Raw genomic sequence first — 18,030 nt, forward strand, 5'->3', positions numbered from 1 at the left:
TGGGGGGAGGGGGGAACCATAGAATGGTAGGCCATCTGAAATCATTTAACCTTGGACAATATATTCTGCATCTCACTTTCCTTAGACTGTCGAGACTAGATTAGAACATCTCTCCATCTTCAGGTTGAGTGCAGAGAGGGGAGGAGCAACTTGCTCAACCCAGTCTCTAGAAAGTGGGAGAACAGAAACCACCAACACTGATTGAAGTCCAGGGGGCATTTTCAGGAAATGGAGTAAGTAAAAGGAAACTGGATATTCAAAGCAATCTCCCAGGGGCGCCTGGGTGGCTCAGTTGGTTGGGCGTCCGACTTCAGCCAGGTCACGATCTCGCGGTCCGTGAGTTCGAGCCCCACGTCGGGCTCTGTGCTGACAGCTCAGAGCCTGGAGCCTGTTTCAGATTCTGTGTCTCCCTCTCTCTCTGACCTTCCCCCATTCATGTTCTGTCTCACTCCGTCTCAAAAATGAATAAACGTTAAAAAAAACTTAAAAAAACAAACAAACAAGCAAAGCAATCTCCCTAGACTGGTACCACGGCCCCTCTTCCTGGGTCACCTTTTTTTCTCAGCTCACACTCACAAAATATATCCTTCCAAAGTTACCAGAAACTACAGCATCCACACCAAGCTGATGCCAATGGAGGAAGAGATCACCTCAACTTTATTTCTACCCATCAGTCAACATAGAAATAGGCACTGTGATCAATTATTGCATAATGGAAGAATGTGTTTCTCTCATTAATTTCTTTCATTTTTTTTTTTTTGCTAAGTTTCAATTTCTAACGGCAGAGAAAAGATAAAAGGGAGTATACAAAGAGTTCTCACGTTATGCTGATGTTAAGAGTATATTGTCGCCAATAGTAAGTTTCTACAGAAGGTCAATAAAATGTGGGAGAAAATGTGAATATAAATAATTTATTATGTGCTCCTGCTATAGTTGCTGCAGCTTGCATAAGTGACCTGGAAAGTCTAAGAATTCTGATAATTCTAATAAAGCCAAAAAACAAATGGGAGTGTATTCCTCGTTGGTCTCCTAACTAGAAGGTAACTTAAACCCAAGTCCTACTCAGCTTTAGCTTTAGAGTCTAAAGTTAGTGTTCTCCCCAAGTGCTGCTTCCAGGGGAAGCCCCTGTGGTCCCAGTGTACCATCTGTAAAGACTGCTCGCCAAGCAGAAAGATCCTGTTCTGTTTATACACCGAGGCATAACCGCACTGTGCTGGCCTAACCTCCCCTAAAGAGGTTAAATAACGTTCAGTATCGTTTGCCCTAAATGGAGGTTGTTCATCACCCTGAGTAACAAAGCAAAAAAAGCGACTCTTTATAACATTAGTATATTTTCAGATATATTGGTGCATACACTCTTAGAGCTCCATGTGCCATACACATATACACATGTATGTACATATGCACAACCATGGGAACATACACAATTTCTGGGAACAAAAGGGAAACAGGGATCATCTTTGGTTGAAGAAAAGAAACAAAGGCAAAATTCACTCGTGCTGTAACTGCCCGGTAGACTTCATTAGCTATTCACGGAGGAAGGCTTCGAATGTGGAACTTCGACACTTCCCTGTCCCTGTCCCCCTCATGTAGCCCTGAACCCAGACTTGAGGTGGAGAGAAGTAACCACTGCTGAACTCCACAGCCCTCTGCTGAGGGGCCGAGTTCAAGGTGAGAACCAGCAAGAGCCCAGGACCCTCCACATTTGCCCTGTGATCAAGTAACTGTACTCTGGAGCACACTTCAAGGAAAACAAGCACATCAAGATCCTCTGAAAGAGCATGTTACCTGATGTGGCTGCGAACTGGACCATCTGCTATAGGAAGGAACACCCGAAGACTTGCTGGCCGAGCTTCTCTGGAAAAGGGAAGGGGGGAAAAAAAAAAAAGAAAAGATTTCATGTTGTCACACAAACCGAATATGCTTTATATTTCTCTAAACGAATTATTTATTCAGTGTCTACAGCTCCAAAGATTAACACAATCTTAGATGCTGTCTGAACTGAATCTCGGTTTCATTTCTTTTAAAACGCATTCTCCTCAGCAAGAATATTATAAACACTAAAGCTGAAACATCTGGATCCAACTCTCAGCGTGTGCTCATTGTTTGACCTGCCGCGCGTCACCCAAATGCTCGGTGTCTCAACTTCCCCTTCAGCGAGACTCAGATAATAATTCTTACGGCACGGGATTCTTGGGAGAATCACCAATATGGTGACAGGTGTGAAGCAGTTCATCCAATAAGGTTCTAGACATGTATGAAGCCTTAATTCAACATGCAGGAAATCAGGCCCATTATTCTAGGTTTCCACGTGCAACACACTGGCATACAAATATCCACATATTTGAGTCAGTTATTCTTTTTCTTCAATTGATCTATTTGGAGAAACACCGAGTGAGCACATGAGCGCACACGCATAAGCCAGGTAGGGGCAAAGAGACGGAGAGAGAAAACCCCAAGCAGGCTCCACGCCATCAGCGCTGAGCTTGACCCAGGGCTCGAACTCACCAACTGCAAGATCACGATAACCTGAGCCGAGATCAAGAGTCAGACACTCAATCGGCTGAGCCACCCAGGCACCCCAGTTGTTATTATAAAGAGAATGTCACCTTGGGAAAGGCCTTACCATATCATCACTACAAGCTCCCTGAACTTGTGATATGCCACAAACTCACTGCAGATTAGCTCCCCCACAGTCATTCTTTTTTTTTTTTTTTTTTTTTTTTAAAGTGAAAGTTGTATTCTTTCAACGTTTATTTATTTTTGGGACAGAGAGAGACAGAGCATGAACGGGGGAGGGGCAGAGAGAGAGGGAGACACAGAATCGGAAACAGGCTCCAGGCTCCGAGCCATCAGCCCAGAGCCTGACGCGGGGCTCGAACTCACGGACCGTGAGATCGTGACCTGGCTGAAGTCGGACGCTTAACCGACTGCGCCACCCAGGCGCCCCCCCACAGTCATTCTTAACACCATGTTTCTTGGACTGCTTCTACCGTCAAGGTTTAAACAACTACAAACCCACTTTCTCGGCAGTCCTTCCCTCCACTCCTGGCCAGTGAGACGTGAATATGATTTTGGAGGTGTGAGATGGGACAGAATTCTGGGAAAACCTTTTGCTCTCCTGATAAAAGGGAAAAGATAAGGCGCATACCTTCACCACCACTCTTCTTTCTAAATACAGATGCACTACACGGAGCTGGAGTAACCATTCTGTGACCTCAAGGAAAAGGCCAAGAGAAGAGCAGAGATGCTAACCTGAATTAATCTTGTGCTGCAGTGACCTACGGCTTCAGACTGCTACTTCTGCCTGAGCCCTCCTTGTGTAATTGACTGTAATCACCTTTTCCGTCACTTGTAGAAACTCGTGGATGCTTCACGGCAGAGGCATGAAGATGTGAAAGCAATTGGTATGTTTCGAGAATGATCAATAGGCCAATATAGTCCCGCCAACTTCCGTACACCCCATCACTGCATTCCATCTGCCTTTCGGGACCCCCGTGTAATTCTGTGCTGGCCTTTGCTGTTCCTGACAGCTTTCCTGAATCTCTGCCACAGGGAGGTTGGCATGCTGGCTAAATGTTATGTTCTGCCTGCTCAATTCAACTTCCCTCTAGCATCTGCCCATCTGAAGAGGCAGAGTTGGGAGCAGCTCTCCTGCCCCACTGAGGCTGATCGGATTGCACCCTATAGCACAGTGTGAGAAGCATTTCCGTGTTCCACTTGGATAAAGGGAAAACTATCAACGAAGTGGCCAAAAGTTAAACTTAAAGCGTAATCGCACTTCCTCAATGAGAAGCAGTAGCAATGAATTTCAAATGTATCCGACTTTACCAGCACATGACGGTGTGCCTTCTCTAATGCCGTTTTCCTAATTGTGAAATAAGGATAATTTAGATGGTCTCTGTGCTCCCTCCTTATCCAGCCCCAGATCTATTCAATTAAAGGGTTCTATACTTTCAGAGTATATAAATTACTGATTATAGATTCAATTCCTTTCAATGCCGAGGAAACATCTTCGCCTCTGTTAACTAGAAAATGCTAATAATCCAGAATAGCCCTTTGCTTGAATATGTAGCAGATCTTGGCTTCCTTCATTTGTAGGAAGGGGCTGTTAGCTGATTTTCTAGTCCAACAATTTGGGCTTCAGAAGAATCTCTTCAAGTCTCTTTAAATCATAAGATTTTGGAATTCACCATCAGACTAATCAAGACATCATAGAGTGAGAACATAATTTATCAGTTTTGAGCCACCATACAGGTTTCTAAAACTGTAACAATAATTTTTATACTGAATATCAGGAAAATAATTGTGTTTATTTTAATTAAGATAGAACTGACATAACATTGTGTAAGTTTTAAGGTATTTGTGTTGATTCAAAACATCTAGGTATTGCAATAGGATTACCATCATTCTGTATAATTATTCCATAAAATATATATATTATGGATAATACATATACTTTATCCCCTCATCTGCTGACGGACACTTAAGTTCTTTCTACATCTTGGCTATTGTGAAAAGTGCTTCAATAAACATGACGTGAGTGTATCTGTTTGATATCCTGCTTTCATCTTCTTTGGGTATGTACCCACAAGTGGAAATACTGGATCATATGGTAGTTCTACTTTTAATTTTTTGAGGAACCTTCACACTGTGTTCCACAGTGGCTACACCATTCCCACCAACCGTGTGCACGAGGCTGCCCTTTTCTCCACACCCTCAGCAACACTTGTGAGCTCTTCTTCAAAGTTTTGGTTTTGTTTTGTTTTGTTTTTAATCAGAATAAAATTATGATCATCCAATTCAAGACATGAGCACTAACATTCGACAAATATTTCACAGAAAAGGGAGATGTGTGATGTGCAGCATCTGACCCACATCATTAAAGAACCTTGAAGGGGGAAGGACAGAAAACGGGCATTTATATGTAACAACAACCCAATGTGAAATGCAAGCTCTCCCTTCTTGATAAGTGCCCACGCTTACCTTTCTTCTAAAGGTCACACTGCACTTCGGCACCGACACAAGTGTAATTAACTGTATCATGGTAATTGTAATCTATTGTGATCCACACACTTCACATCCTTTCTGGCGCTAAGGATAAATGTAAAAGGCCAGAGAAACAACAAAATAACTGGGCAACATTAACTGCAAATTTTAAAGACAGGACCAGGTCTAGAATTGCAGCCTCGCTTCTGATGGAGGCGACTGTATTCAAAAAATCAGTCTCATAGCACAACACAAAATCTCGTTGGGTTTCCTTGATGTCCTTTTGAATTAACTAGCCACAATGTGTGGTTTGGATTTCAGCCTGGACCAAAATAAGCTCACCTGACAAACCAGAGAAGTAATTGATCCTATCTTCATTTCCCCCCTCTTGGTGCCCTTAGCAGCCAGTGGTTAATCAAAGGGCAGTACCCAGATCAGAATAATGAGGCATGCTGGTTTAAAATGCACATTCTCTGACCCCAGGAATTTACAAATCTCTGGAAGTGGGATCCAGCAATTTACATTTTTAAGAGGCTCTTCAGTGGATTCATATTTAGTCTTGGAAGCAAGGAAACATCTCCGAATACTCCCAGCACACACTTCTTTTGCTGCACGCATCCAGTGAAGAACAAGGATGATGATGAGTAGAGGTATCAAGACCCAAGGATATTATTGATAGCATTTTTTTAATCTAAAAAAGATAAAATGAACTCTCAAACTCCAAAGAAATACTTCTGGAAATTGTGGGAAGGCGCCTGAGGAAAAAGAATCTTATTTTTCATCTACTGATATAGATTGAACCTTCAGCCACCACAGCGCAATTAAATGGCTGGGTAGGAGTTTCAGTTTAGACACCCAATGCCTGCCCTTGGAAAACCTCCCCTGAATATCAAGAATGGGCTACTGTCCTTCTGATATGTTTCCAGCACATCTGCGCTCGCCGCCTATCAAAAAGTCCTAGGACACTCTCTTGTAACTGCCTTCTAAATGCAGTTTCCTCTTGTAGACTGTACATTCCACAGGTTATAGGGGAAAGTGGGGAGCAAGCTGGGGATGCGTCTCATGGACTAATGTAACTAGGCACGTCTGTGCTTGGGATACAGTAAGTGCTCAGTAAACACCAAATTAAATAGGTTCGATTTGTGAGTGTGGACAGGAGACTGCTTCCGCAGGAGACAGTAGCTACAGAACTAACACTCCCAGGGACAAATGCAGCAAAAGTTGATAGAATTCCAGAGCCCCAGTGGTTACTATGATGTCTTAGAAAGGGTAACACCAGTGGCCCAGACTTCAGGGTATTCGAGTGGGGAGTACCCTGACTCGGCTTCACAGAAAATAGCAACTGTTCAAGTCAGTAGGGCAAGAAATAAGGGAAATGGCAGACGCCACATCGAAGTTGAGAGTATTGGTTAATGGACACATGTTATCCCATATAAAATGTCTCAGGAATGCTGTGAGATAACCGCCAAAGACCTAGATGATCTACAAAAGCAGAGAGAAGCTAGAATGCAAAGAAATATTGAGACAAAAATACATACCCTACTTTGCAGCTTCTCTCCCCACCCCACCCCCTGCCCCCCACCCGCCCAGGCTGTGAGGCTTGTGCAAATCCAGGTTGCTTAAGAGAAAAGGAGCTCAGGAGGACAGTGTAAAACATTAGTGATAAAAGCGTGCAGAACGCTGTGCTAAACAAAGGGGGAAAAAGGCTGTGCAGAAACCTGGAAGCAGACCAGATTCAACGGCAGTTTGTAAGTGAGGAAGGCGGCCAGATGCTGCGGGAGCCTGCCAGCCGGCCAGCCACTGTACTTCATCCGCAACTGTCCTTTGCTTGGCCAGCTTCCTCCAAGTCTAATTGCCCATCAGCCTAAGACAAGGAACTCTGGGAACACGTACATTTTTCAGTAGCTGGAGTCTTTGCCGCATTAGACCTTGAGCATATTTGAAGAACGAGAAATGAAGAAGCAATAAACAGTGTTGGAAGGTGACAACTGGACATCTGCATTTAACATCGTAGCCCAAGATTCATTGACAAATATGATCCAGGAACCAACATGGGTTATTCAGACAGACTGAACTCTGGATGACAGACATGACTTTTGGGATTTTAATTTCAGATGGAAAACCATGCTTCCAGTCCCGGTGAGATGAATCATGTAAGAGACAAGACCAAATAGCAAAGGACGTAGATAGCAGTAACACTTGTAATAAGGTATGAAGAGCGGACTCAAAAACCTTCCCAGCACAAGAAACTTTGAAGAATTAATGGTAAAGGCTCTACCTACACATACCTTAAAATAAAGAGCTACCAAAAAAAAAAAAAAATCACAAGTGCACATACCTGGCAAGCGAAGAAAAGGAAATTGGTAAAGGGTAAAGGATGGCCTTCTGGAATCTCTTTAACAATTTCGTTATTGAAAGCATCATGTCCTCTTTATAGTTGCAGTATCTTGGGACACAGATCCCCATGCCGTTCGTGTCCATGGGACACACAAACAATCTTTACCCTCCCCATCCTTTGTAAACACAATCACAGACAAATTGTCCTCGTTTTAAGGAATTATTGAGGTCAGTTGACCACACCATCACAGTCAAGAAGTTCCCTCCCATTCCTAATGCTACAGAGAATCCTCACAGTTGGTTAAGGAATGGTAGCTAAAAGCTGATTTGAGGCCCCATACCCTGGCTGTAGGCTTTGCGTGTCCTAGACCAGGGGCGAGGAGCCAGAGCAGAAGCAGCTTCTTCACCAGCAGATGCTGCTTTAAATAACCAGAATATGGTCTCCAGGCTCTAAGATGGCCTCCGAAGACCCTGCTTCCTGATACGGACACCTCCACAATGACCAACAGAGCCAACTAGTAGAATATAGTAGACAAACGATATTCTTTTTGACCAATAAAATATAGTGAAATAAGGATAGGTCACTTTGTAGATTAGGTTATAGGAATTTGGACATGGTCGATCATTTTCACTTAGATCCAAGCCATGTCATGAGAGAAGCCATGCCATGAGCCACCTTAGGAAGAGTCCCATGTGGTAAGAAATTGAAACTTCTTCGGGCCCCTGGGTGGCTCAGTCAGTTGAGCCCCCTACATCGGCTCGGGTCGTGATTTGACAGCTTGTGAGTTCGAGCCCCATGTCAGGCTCTGTGCTGACAGCTCAGAGCCTGGAGGCTGCTTCGGATTCTGTGCCTCCCTCTCTCTCTGCCCCTAACCCACTCACATTCTGTCTCTGGCTCTCTCAAAAATAAACATTAAAAAAAAATGTTAGAAATTGAAACTTCTTGCAAACAGCCACATGAGTGAACTTCAAATTGATCCTGCAGCCCCAGTCAAGTCTTCAGAGACTGCAGCCGGGGCTAACAGCTTGGCTGCACCTTTAGGAGAGACCCTGACTGAGAACAGCTACCCAGACTGTTCACTAATCCCCTACTCTCAGACACTGTGCAAGACAATCAAGGTTTACTGTGCAAGCAGCTAAATTTTGGGATCATCTGTCACACAGCAATACATTAAGTAATTCACATTATTAGCAGAAGAACTATTCAGCTCTTACCATGATACAAGTAAAAGTCTGTAGAAAGCACAAAGTATTCTGTGAATCATACCTAAGGGAGGGGAAGACATTCTTCTGATTTACAGACAAAAAAAAAGTTTCAGGATTTTTCCTCCTTTAGGTCTTTTTTTAAAAATTAAGTCCCTGAATTTTCACATTGTTATTTAACATGTCTCACAGCCACTTCCTTCAAAGAGACAGAGAACTGGAAGTCCCTGAAGACACAGGCACAAGGTAACCTCCAGCTCCCTTCCTGCACAAGACTAAAAACGGCGAACAGGATGCTCAGTAAATAAATGATAAGCTTCCTGTTATCATGCAGCTTTCTCTGTAACTCAACTTGATCTTGCTGTATCTTACAAAAGAGACCTGGTTCACTTTAGCTACTGGACTCCATCTGCCACTGCACATCTCAGAGAAACGGAAACCCTCCTCCGGCAGCTGCACAAGAGGGCAGGCTGGCGGATTCTACTTTTAAGATACTAAGGGGAGGGGAGGCTCCCACAGACCCACAAGGAAAAACGTGAGCCGATGATACAGTGTTCCCTCATCTGTGTTATACAGAAACCGGAACCACAGAATGACCTACCGAAAAATGGTTCTTTGTTCAGTTTGGGAAACGCTGCATTTCCCAAATGATCCGACCCAGAGATCTGCAGAATTTTTCTGTAGTGGACCACAGAGTAAATACTTTAGGCTTTGTGGCCCACACTCTTTTTTTACAGCTACTCAACTCTGCCATGTGGCATGAAAGCAGCCATAGATAATACCGAAGTGAGTGAACATGGCTATATTCCAGTAAAACTTTATTTGCAAAGATGGGCTGGATTCAGATTTGCCCCACAGGCTACACTTTCTATAGTGCTCCTGTCCCTTCACTGGAACGGTTAAGTACTAGAAAAGCTGAAAGGTTAACACGTAGGACACCATTCCAACCTCTCTCTTGAAGAATCACTGCACCTTCTGGCATATGAAATGCATTCAGAATTTCTGCTCCCAAGACATACCCATGGGTCAGTTTGTCCCAACATGACTTGTCCGAAGACTCTATTTACTTAACTCTTTCCTTCTTGCTCTACCTTTCCCCACCCTTTTTCTGTCACTCAACTTCTTTTCTTACCGAGTATTTATTTACATCTCAGGGATCTAGTCTTCTATAGTACCTCTCTGAGGAAACAAGTTACCTAAATTGCCACGTAGATCAATCTGAGTGAACAATTTTATTCTCACGTTTTAGAAAACTGGCTCGGAACGCAGAGTGCCAATGAACATCTTAAGCAATACCTTGACTTTCAAACATAGTACAGTCCCAAAGATAGAAAACTTAAAAAATATGTGGGGTCTTATGTGTGTGTGTGTTTTGTGGAAAACTGGCTGCTTGCCACGTTTTTCTGTGTCCTTTACCTCCCCTCATTCCTACCCTAGAAGTAAAGGATTTTACGTTTGGAACTTGTGGTATGAAAAATCATCTATTAGGAAGTTATGGACTAGGTCATTACCTCCAGAAAATGTCAAGTCCCTAGCATATCTGAAACTTAAAACCTAAAGTTAATTGCATTGGTCAAATTAGCCAATTGATGATTTTCTGCCAAAGTGTCTTGGAAACTTATAAAACACATAGTGATTTCTGGGACGGTCAGAGTTCTTACACACAAAAGAAACCTTTAATTTCCTCATTAGTAGCCTAACATTATTGGTGATCATTGGCCAAACAGACCAATGCTGGAATAACATAGGAGGGGACCACGCCATGATGTGAACAGTAGGAGACAGGGGTCATTCACCACAGGACATCTCAGAGGCTGCCTGCCACATAGAGTAGGTAGAAAGCAATCTGACAAGCAGATATTTTTTTTCCCTCCCGAATCTGATATTAATGAGGCATTAACCAAGTCATTTCTACTCATCTATAAACTGGGGTGGCTGAACTAAAGTCAAACTTGCTGTGAACATGTGAGTCCGTCAATATTACCCATTCATATATTATTTCAATGTATATGCATATCAGTGATGCCACACAGTGGACAATGATAAGTCGGAAAGAAACTGGCTAGAGCCCAATTTCCCAGAATGGGGCAACCCCTAATCTGGAATTCCCACCCAGTCATTTCTTTTCCTCAAAGCCATGAGAATCCATAGGATAGTCAGACTTTCCTGAGCTTAGGTACCATCAACTTTTCAAAGCCTAAGGAGGGGGTGGTGGTTGCTAAATTTTAAAAGTGGTTTATTCAACCGTCCATCAGATTAGAGATTCCTCTGTCTCCCAGACTTCATCACAAGGGAGACATGTAATGCTCAGAAGTTTTCCCCCATAAAAACATATCCTGGGACACTGCACAGCCCTCCATTCTGATTCTGGGACTTCCTCCCATCTCTTCATCAGGAAACAGAGCGGGAAGACTAAGTTCTCCTTCGTACAAATAGCACCAGATGCCACCACAGCTGCAATGATCCTCGTAACCATGGGCACTTGTGACAAGGCTCCAATCTAGCCTTTTGGCTGCGGGTAGCAAGGGGAACATGGTCACGCTGTCATAATGAATCAGGTTTGTCATCATGCTATTCGCCACATACAAAACACGCTTGGCACGCAAGCTTTCCAGGATGAGTGTGTTTCCAGGTGGAAAACTTTTGAAGTCTTTGCTCTGTGACTGAATGGAATAGGTCAGAGAGAACACTTATATGACTCTTCCTAACAAATCCTCATGTGGCTGATCCTTTTTGTGGGCCTAAGAGATGTAGAAAAGTAGAAAAATGTACTTCAGCCCCCACTTTCCCAGGAAACTAAAGATTTTGTAATTCCTAAAGTAAGAAACAACTACAAAATTTTAAACTTTAATGAGACATGGTTATTTCTTCATAAAGTACTCATGAGTAAATTGGGGGTGAAGTTAATGCCTCCAAATACAGCCCTCTATTCAGTAGAATTTTGTTGCCATCTACATGATTTGAAACTTTAAAAATAGGGGAGGAGGGTGAGGAGGTAAAGAATTAAGCCTTATTTTAAGAGAATATGATTTGGGGCCAACATGTGTAAAAGCAGTCACAAGCATGAAATCACAAAAAAATTAACTGCCCAATGCAATGTGTATTTAAGTAGAGTCAATTCCAAGAAATTGTGGAAAGGCTGCCCTCTTCAGACACACTATTTTTTCTTAAGTTGCTATAGATTTTTCTACCTAAGTTTCTCTACAGGGGAAAATAGGAGTATGGGAAAGTATTTTTAAATCTGAGTTTTACTCTAATAAATAAATGTCAAACAAGGACATGGGAAAAAACATTATTGAGTACCTAGTTTGCCTGTCTGGATTTGCCTGGAATATGTATCTTATAAGCTTTCCACATAGCCCTTGAAGCATGTAAGCAAGCTTCCGGATCCTAAGCTGTAATTAATTAATGGAGCTGTCTAGGCTGAAATGTTTACCTTGGCTGTCACATATCTAAGTGCATTCAGAATAACCACCTGAAGTCACAATAATTGGCTTTCATGTCATTAGAATTTGTAATAGCCATGATGAACTTGACTCTTACTCCACAAAAACCCTTGTTTTTGGTTTTATTCCTGTAATTCTGAACAACCTGAAACAACAATTAAGAGAGTCCTGTCATGATGGAAGGTATTGCGCATAGTTGGGACCCTGGGAGGGAAAGCACGATTTCTACTGTCAGCAGAGTTTCCTTGGAATACTCCACAGACAGGTTCTCTACAGACGGTGAGAAGCAAGTGGAAAATTTCATTTGAAACACAACTCGTTTTTCTACATTTCCTGTGCTGGGCTTCTTACCACCCCCTACCCCTGACATTTACTTTTTCAATGACCAAATACAAAACATCAGTCTAATATAATGAGATGGCTTCCAAGAACCACACTCAAAAACCAGTTCAATTCTTTATAGTCAGTCCAGAACAAATTAGAGGTAAAAAAAAAAAAAAAAAAAAAAAAAAAAACTACCAACCAATCGTGACATACTCCCATTATATTATCTTCTGCAAGAAGATGAAATGTTTGTAAGGTGGCCTCTTTTGTTTCATAGCAACAATGAAGAGAGGGTACATAATATACTCAATTAAACAGAGGTCATTGGAGAGGGAATTTGTAAATGTTATTTCTGAGAAACGGTTGTTTATGAAAATCAAATTGGAGTGTGCAGGAAAATGGTGTGTGGGGCAGTGATAGCTACCAATTTACATAATACGTGACACATGTAATATACATGTGCACTTTTGCAGACAAAGACAGAACTAACTTGTTTATAATTTGAGGTGAAGAGGCTGAGAGGAAGTGCGTGCCAGCATGTGTCTCCTCCGCCTTCTAATATTCAGCTTCATGTATAATTGATAGACTACAATTTTTATGATGGTTAAAAAACAGTAAATAAATTATGAAGATTTCAAAGATCATCCATTTGCCAGGAAGACTCAGGTTTTCCTTGACCATTCAAGGAAATAATTGCTATTCCTCAAGGCAGTTCTAGCAGACCAGCAATTTCTTTGGGTTCTTATGCTCCCAAAGTGCTCAGGTTCAAAACTAAGCTTGGTGGACAACTAGACCTCAAGTATGACCCATGCTTTCTATTTATGCAGAGCTTAAATTGATAGAATTTGGGCAGAAAAGCCAGCCTAATACCAAATGCTGAACTCAGATTACACCTGTATGCAGAGATAAAATATGGAAATTCCGAATGGAACCAACAGAAGACGCTGTCCACTTGAGAGGAAGGCCTTGAGATAAAAACAAGTTCATCACATGCACTATAGCTTCAGGAGTTTCAAATACAGGTCTATTTGTTTACATCATTAAAATTCTATAAAATTACATTTTGGACATGTATCCAACTCTAGAGGTATATATACACACATACATAAGTTTATAAACTTGCAGTTTATATGAATATAAACATGTGTTATGGATAATATATATTATAAATATAACTGTTTATGTGCATTTCTATTTATGCATTATTTCATTTGTTATACATGTATGAACATATTACTATGTATAATACCTAACTAACATACTATTATGTATATTTCACTATATAACTTATGTTATATATTTAACATAAGATATATTACATAATATAAATTATATGCACATATTATCTATTATGTAAGCATATTACATATACATATTACATATAATATGCTTACATATATCATAAGCTATATAAGGACAGTATATATACTATATATTATATTGCCACATAAATGTATATACTAAACCATAGACACTGAACTCAATTTGGAATTTAAGAAATTTTCAAGGGTACTCCTAACCATATGCAATTTCTAACTTCCACGAGGACTTTGTAATGAAAACCCTTTTGTAAGAGGAGACACCGCTGTATCTATCCTCAACAGAGCACTCCACAAATCTTCCTGCTCCTGCAGAAGTAAACACACCCTTAATACTGAGCTCAGGAACTCCTCCATACAATTTCAAATCAAAGCCAATTTGTTTTTTGAATTGGTATTGGCTCTCTTGGCCTTGGTCTACTGACTATTTTAAATAGAACTCTGTGGGAGAATCACTGATGTCTCTGTTGTAAGGTGCAGTGAAAGAAACACCAAGTTACCCAGGAGACGTGAAATAGTGAGTTAGCAGCCAGTGTTTAGACGACACCGTTTGATGGGCAGGTACTGTAACCACTGGACCTCCCAGCCCCTCCAGGTCTCCAAGCTTTGAGAAGCAAATTCTATGAGGCACCAGATTATGCTTAAGCCAACAGCACAATCATTGTAAAAGGCTCTTGAAACCCCTTCTTCCCTCACATTCACATTAAATAAGCTAGCATTCACACCGTTTTCCCCTCACAGACAAACCATTACCAGCCACTGTTACCATGGCACAGACACACGCCAGGGAAAAGCTCCACACACAGAAGGGTCGTTTCTGTGATTAGCTGGTAGAATCCAAAGGAGAAAAAAATAGAGCTGGAGCTCAAGCCACACACGGCCATTTGTCCCACATGAACGAAATATTCATAACAAACAGAGCACGGAGCCAAGATGGCAAACTTCAGACATGAGCATGTTTTTATGAATAACCACTTATAAAACTATGGGAGAAAAGCAGAAGATATCCAATGTGTCATTCTCCAGGGCTTTGCTGTAGATCATGGCTTCACGAGGGACAGGACAGAGGCTGCTCTTTCTTGAGGAAAATCTCACAGCTTTACCATGAGCAGGGAGGCACGGGAGCCGCGGTTGTGCACACGAAGGTACGCTTCGGCTCTGGTGGCACACATAACCCCACTCAACACCAAGGCAAAACTACTCCCGTCTGGATATAAAGAAAAGTCTCACAGCTGCACCGTGGAGAGGAATGGCCAGGGGAGTTTCGGGAAGAGCTGGCACCTGCCTTTCAGCTTGCCGGTTCAGGATTTCTGATCACCATGCCAAGTCCAAGGTCAAGGCAGAATGGCAGACTCAGAATGCTGCAGCTAGAAGTCTCTGCAGTGGTGCCTGTTGATTTGCTTGCCCAGTTTCCCACACACATTTTCTTCTATAACAGTGGTGTATTCCTTTGAGAAACTCCTCTACCTTCACTAAACTCAGCAGTTCAGGTGTGCTGCCCTCTGGGTGACCCGAGCCTGCCAAGAAGTTCCATCAAGAATTTGGGTCTTGAATACAATGGCCCAAGGGCAACTGGAGATGATTAAAGTCAATGGAGGTGCCCTGAAGAGACCACTTATTAGTTCCTATAATTGTCCTAGAGCTTCCTTCATTGTTGCCTTTCCCAAACACTGAAGGCTCTTTTTTTTTCCCCCTTGGAAATTTAATTCTATGTCCCACCCCAAACCCTTCCAATAAGTTCCATTTTCCTTAAGTTACCAGGGTTAGTTTCTGTTGGCTTGAAACCAAAATACCATTACTGACACAGATTCTTAGTGGTTACCTTTTTGCCAATTTCTTTTCCACTCTTCACTATACACTATTTACCAAGTTCAGCTTAGATTATTTTCTCTCCATATATACACCTAATACATGCTATGTTATATTCTACATTACACTATTATACTATACCGTATTCTTTTTGCCCTTAAAACATCCTAATGATATGGCTATTATTATTGCAAATGCACTGAAGATGAGGAGGTCATTGAAGTTCAAAGAGATCAACTTAGTGGTGCATCAGGATAACCTAAAGCCTTTGTTAAAGGCCAGAGTCCTGGTCTCCACGCCGAGATGACCGATTCAGCGGGTCTAACAGAGGGCCCTCAGAATTCACTTTTCTAACAAGTTCCCAAATAAGGATGCTGCTCGTCCAGGACCACGTTTTGAACAGCACTAGATTAAATCAAAGCTTCTCAAGTTCTGATGTGCTCACAAATCCCTTGGGGAAGAGATTCTACTCCAGCAGGTCTAAGGTGAGGCCCAAACAACCTCCATGCGAGATGAAGATGCCACCAGACCACACACGGCAGCAAGGATTACATGACTGACCCAGATCACACAGTAACTGCCAGCGCCTGGACTGGGTCTCAGGTTTGCCTTCTCTTATTCACTCCACCGCCTCCCCTAAGAAAACCTGGTCTTTACAAAGGAGAAGCCCAAACCTCTGAAGGATCATACAATTTTACCAGATCTCACAGCTGGTTAGTTATATATTTAACAGGACACGATTGTCAGCTTTGATCACCAGCCCAGACAGCTTTGCTCCATAGTGCTCAAGAGTTCAAAAGTACTGTAGCTCCATTTCTACTCTGCATTAAAGCCTGACAAAGACACCAAAAAATGGGCAAGGTCAGCACTCATTTACATTTCACTGATGGGGCACCCAAGTGGGGTACAGATTGCACAAACAGCTTGTTTATGCATGCCACTAGAAGGCATCAAAGCTCGACCTGACCGAAAACAATTCTAATGCCAAGTGCATGCTCCCACCACCTGCAACAAAGAAGACAAGACACGTCCTTAACCTGAAAGATGGGAGACCCCAAAATGGAGAGCCAGTTATGGGGACCCAAGACCCTGTAGACCAGGTATCAAAAACAGAGGTCCACTAGCCTCGTCTGGCCCACAGAAGCATTTTCTCTGGCCTATACAGTGTGTTTATTGGTGGGTCAGTTGCCTATGTTTAAATACGGAGCAATTTTGGGGCGCCTGGGTGGCGCAGTCGGTTGAGCGTCCGACTTCAGCCAGGTCACGATCTTGCGGTCCGTGAGTTCGAGCCCCGCGTCAGGCTCTGGGCTGATGGCTCGGAGCCTGGAGCCTGTTTCCAACTCTGTGTCTCCCTCTCTCTCTGCCCCTCCCCCGTTCATGCTCTGTCTCTCTCTGTCCCAAAAATAAATAAATAAACGTTGAAAAAAAAAAATTTAAATACGGAGCAATTTTACATTCATTATAATCCAGAATGAAAAACTGTAAAGATCTGGCAACACAGAGTCCGGATTCTCGCACCTTACAGAAACAGCTCTGGGTGTGAGGGGAGGAAGGTGGGGGCATGGCGGTCATTGATGTGGCCACCTTGTCTGGGACATGGACTTACAGGATAGAAGATCGACCACTCCCCGCCACTTGTTCATCAGATCACCACAGTCCCCAGTCAGCCTGCGGCCAGGAAACCCTGCAGGCACCGGAGGTCAGATGGCTGCCAACAAGAGATCCACGCGAAGAGGGTACTAGAACGTCAACATTTCCCCGGGAGAGTAGACAGAAAGGTGCAGAACTGAGCCATGTTGTTAGGAAAGAATGTACCTGTTAAAGTACTGGAGGAGAAAAATCCAGAGTAGTGCCCCCGCCTTTATGTGCACATGAAGACAGACTCTTACTTCTGAATGAAAGCTGAACTCATAGATGCCCCCTTTTTTCTCATAAAGTACGAGTTGCTAATACTATTTGAATCACCACAGCATACCCATTAATCCTGAAGTTTTGTTTTTTTTTTTTTTAATTTTTTTTTTTTAATGTTTATTTTTAATTTTGAGAGAGAGAGAGACAGACAGAGCATGAGCAGGGGAGGGGCAGAGAGAGAGAGGGAGACAGAGAATCCAAAGCAGGCTCCAGGCTCTGAGCTGTCAGCACAGAGCCCGATGTGGGGCTCGAACCCACGAACTGGGAGATCATGCCCCGAGCTGAAGTCAGCCACTTAACCAACTGAGCCACTCAGGTGCCCCAATCCTGAAGTTTTGATAGCTTGAGTGGTAATTGTTTGCTGGTTTCTGGAAAACTCTGCTTTGGTTAAAACAAACAAACAAAAAAAAAACCCATATTTTCTCTACCCTCATGGATTAGTGGTCCCTGTTGCACACACAGCCAAGTATGTTCCTGAACGAGGCCAAGGATCCAGCTGGCAAAATCCTGCTTTAGCATAATTTTAAATCGCCGAGTCAACATAATGCCACTCTTCTGTTTAAATTACTGAACAATTAAAACTATGTGGGGTGTAATTCCAGGCTGAGTCCAGTCCTGTATGCAGCTCTTTTGTTGTCATTGTTAAATGGCAATACCAAAGCATGTCCAGAACTGGACCGAGGGTAGAGTTT

At 42.6% G+C, this 18,030-nt stretch overlaps 1 protein-coding gene across 1 annotated transcript in view; it reads right to left on the reverse strand.

The window, feature by feature from the left end:
• RBMS3 (RNA binding motif single stranded interacting protein 3) overlaps positions 1-18,030 on the reverse strand; it is a 1,106,864-nt gene that overhangs the window by 1,076,419 nt on the left and 12,415 nt on the right. Inside the window, exon 2 of the mRNA XM_086720584.1 lies at positions 1,789-1,857. The gene's annotated coding sequence lies outside the window, so the exon portion shown is untranslated. The remainder of the gene's footprint in view (positions 1-1,788; positions 1,858-18,030) is intronic.

Source organism: Puma concolor, chromosome C2 (assembly GCF_028749965.1).
Source record: "Puma concolor isolate L17-30 chromosome C2, mPumCon1.1.hap2, whole genome shotgun sequence".
Lineage (NCBI taxonomy): Eukaryota > Metazoa > Chordata > Mammalia > Carnivora > Felidae > Puma > Puma concolor.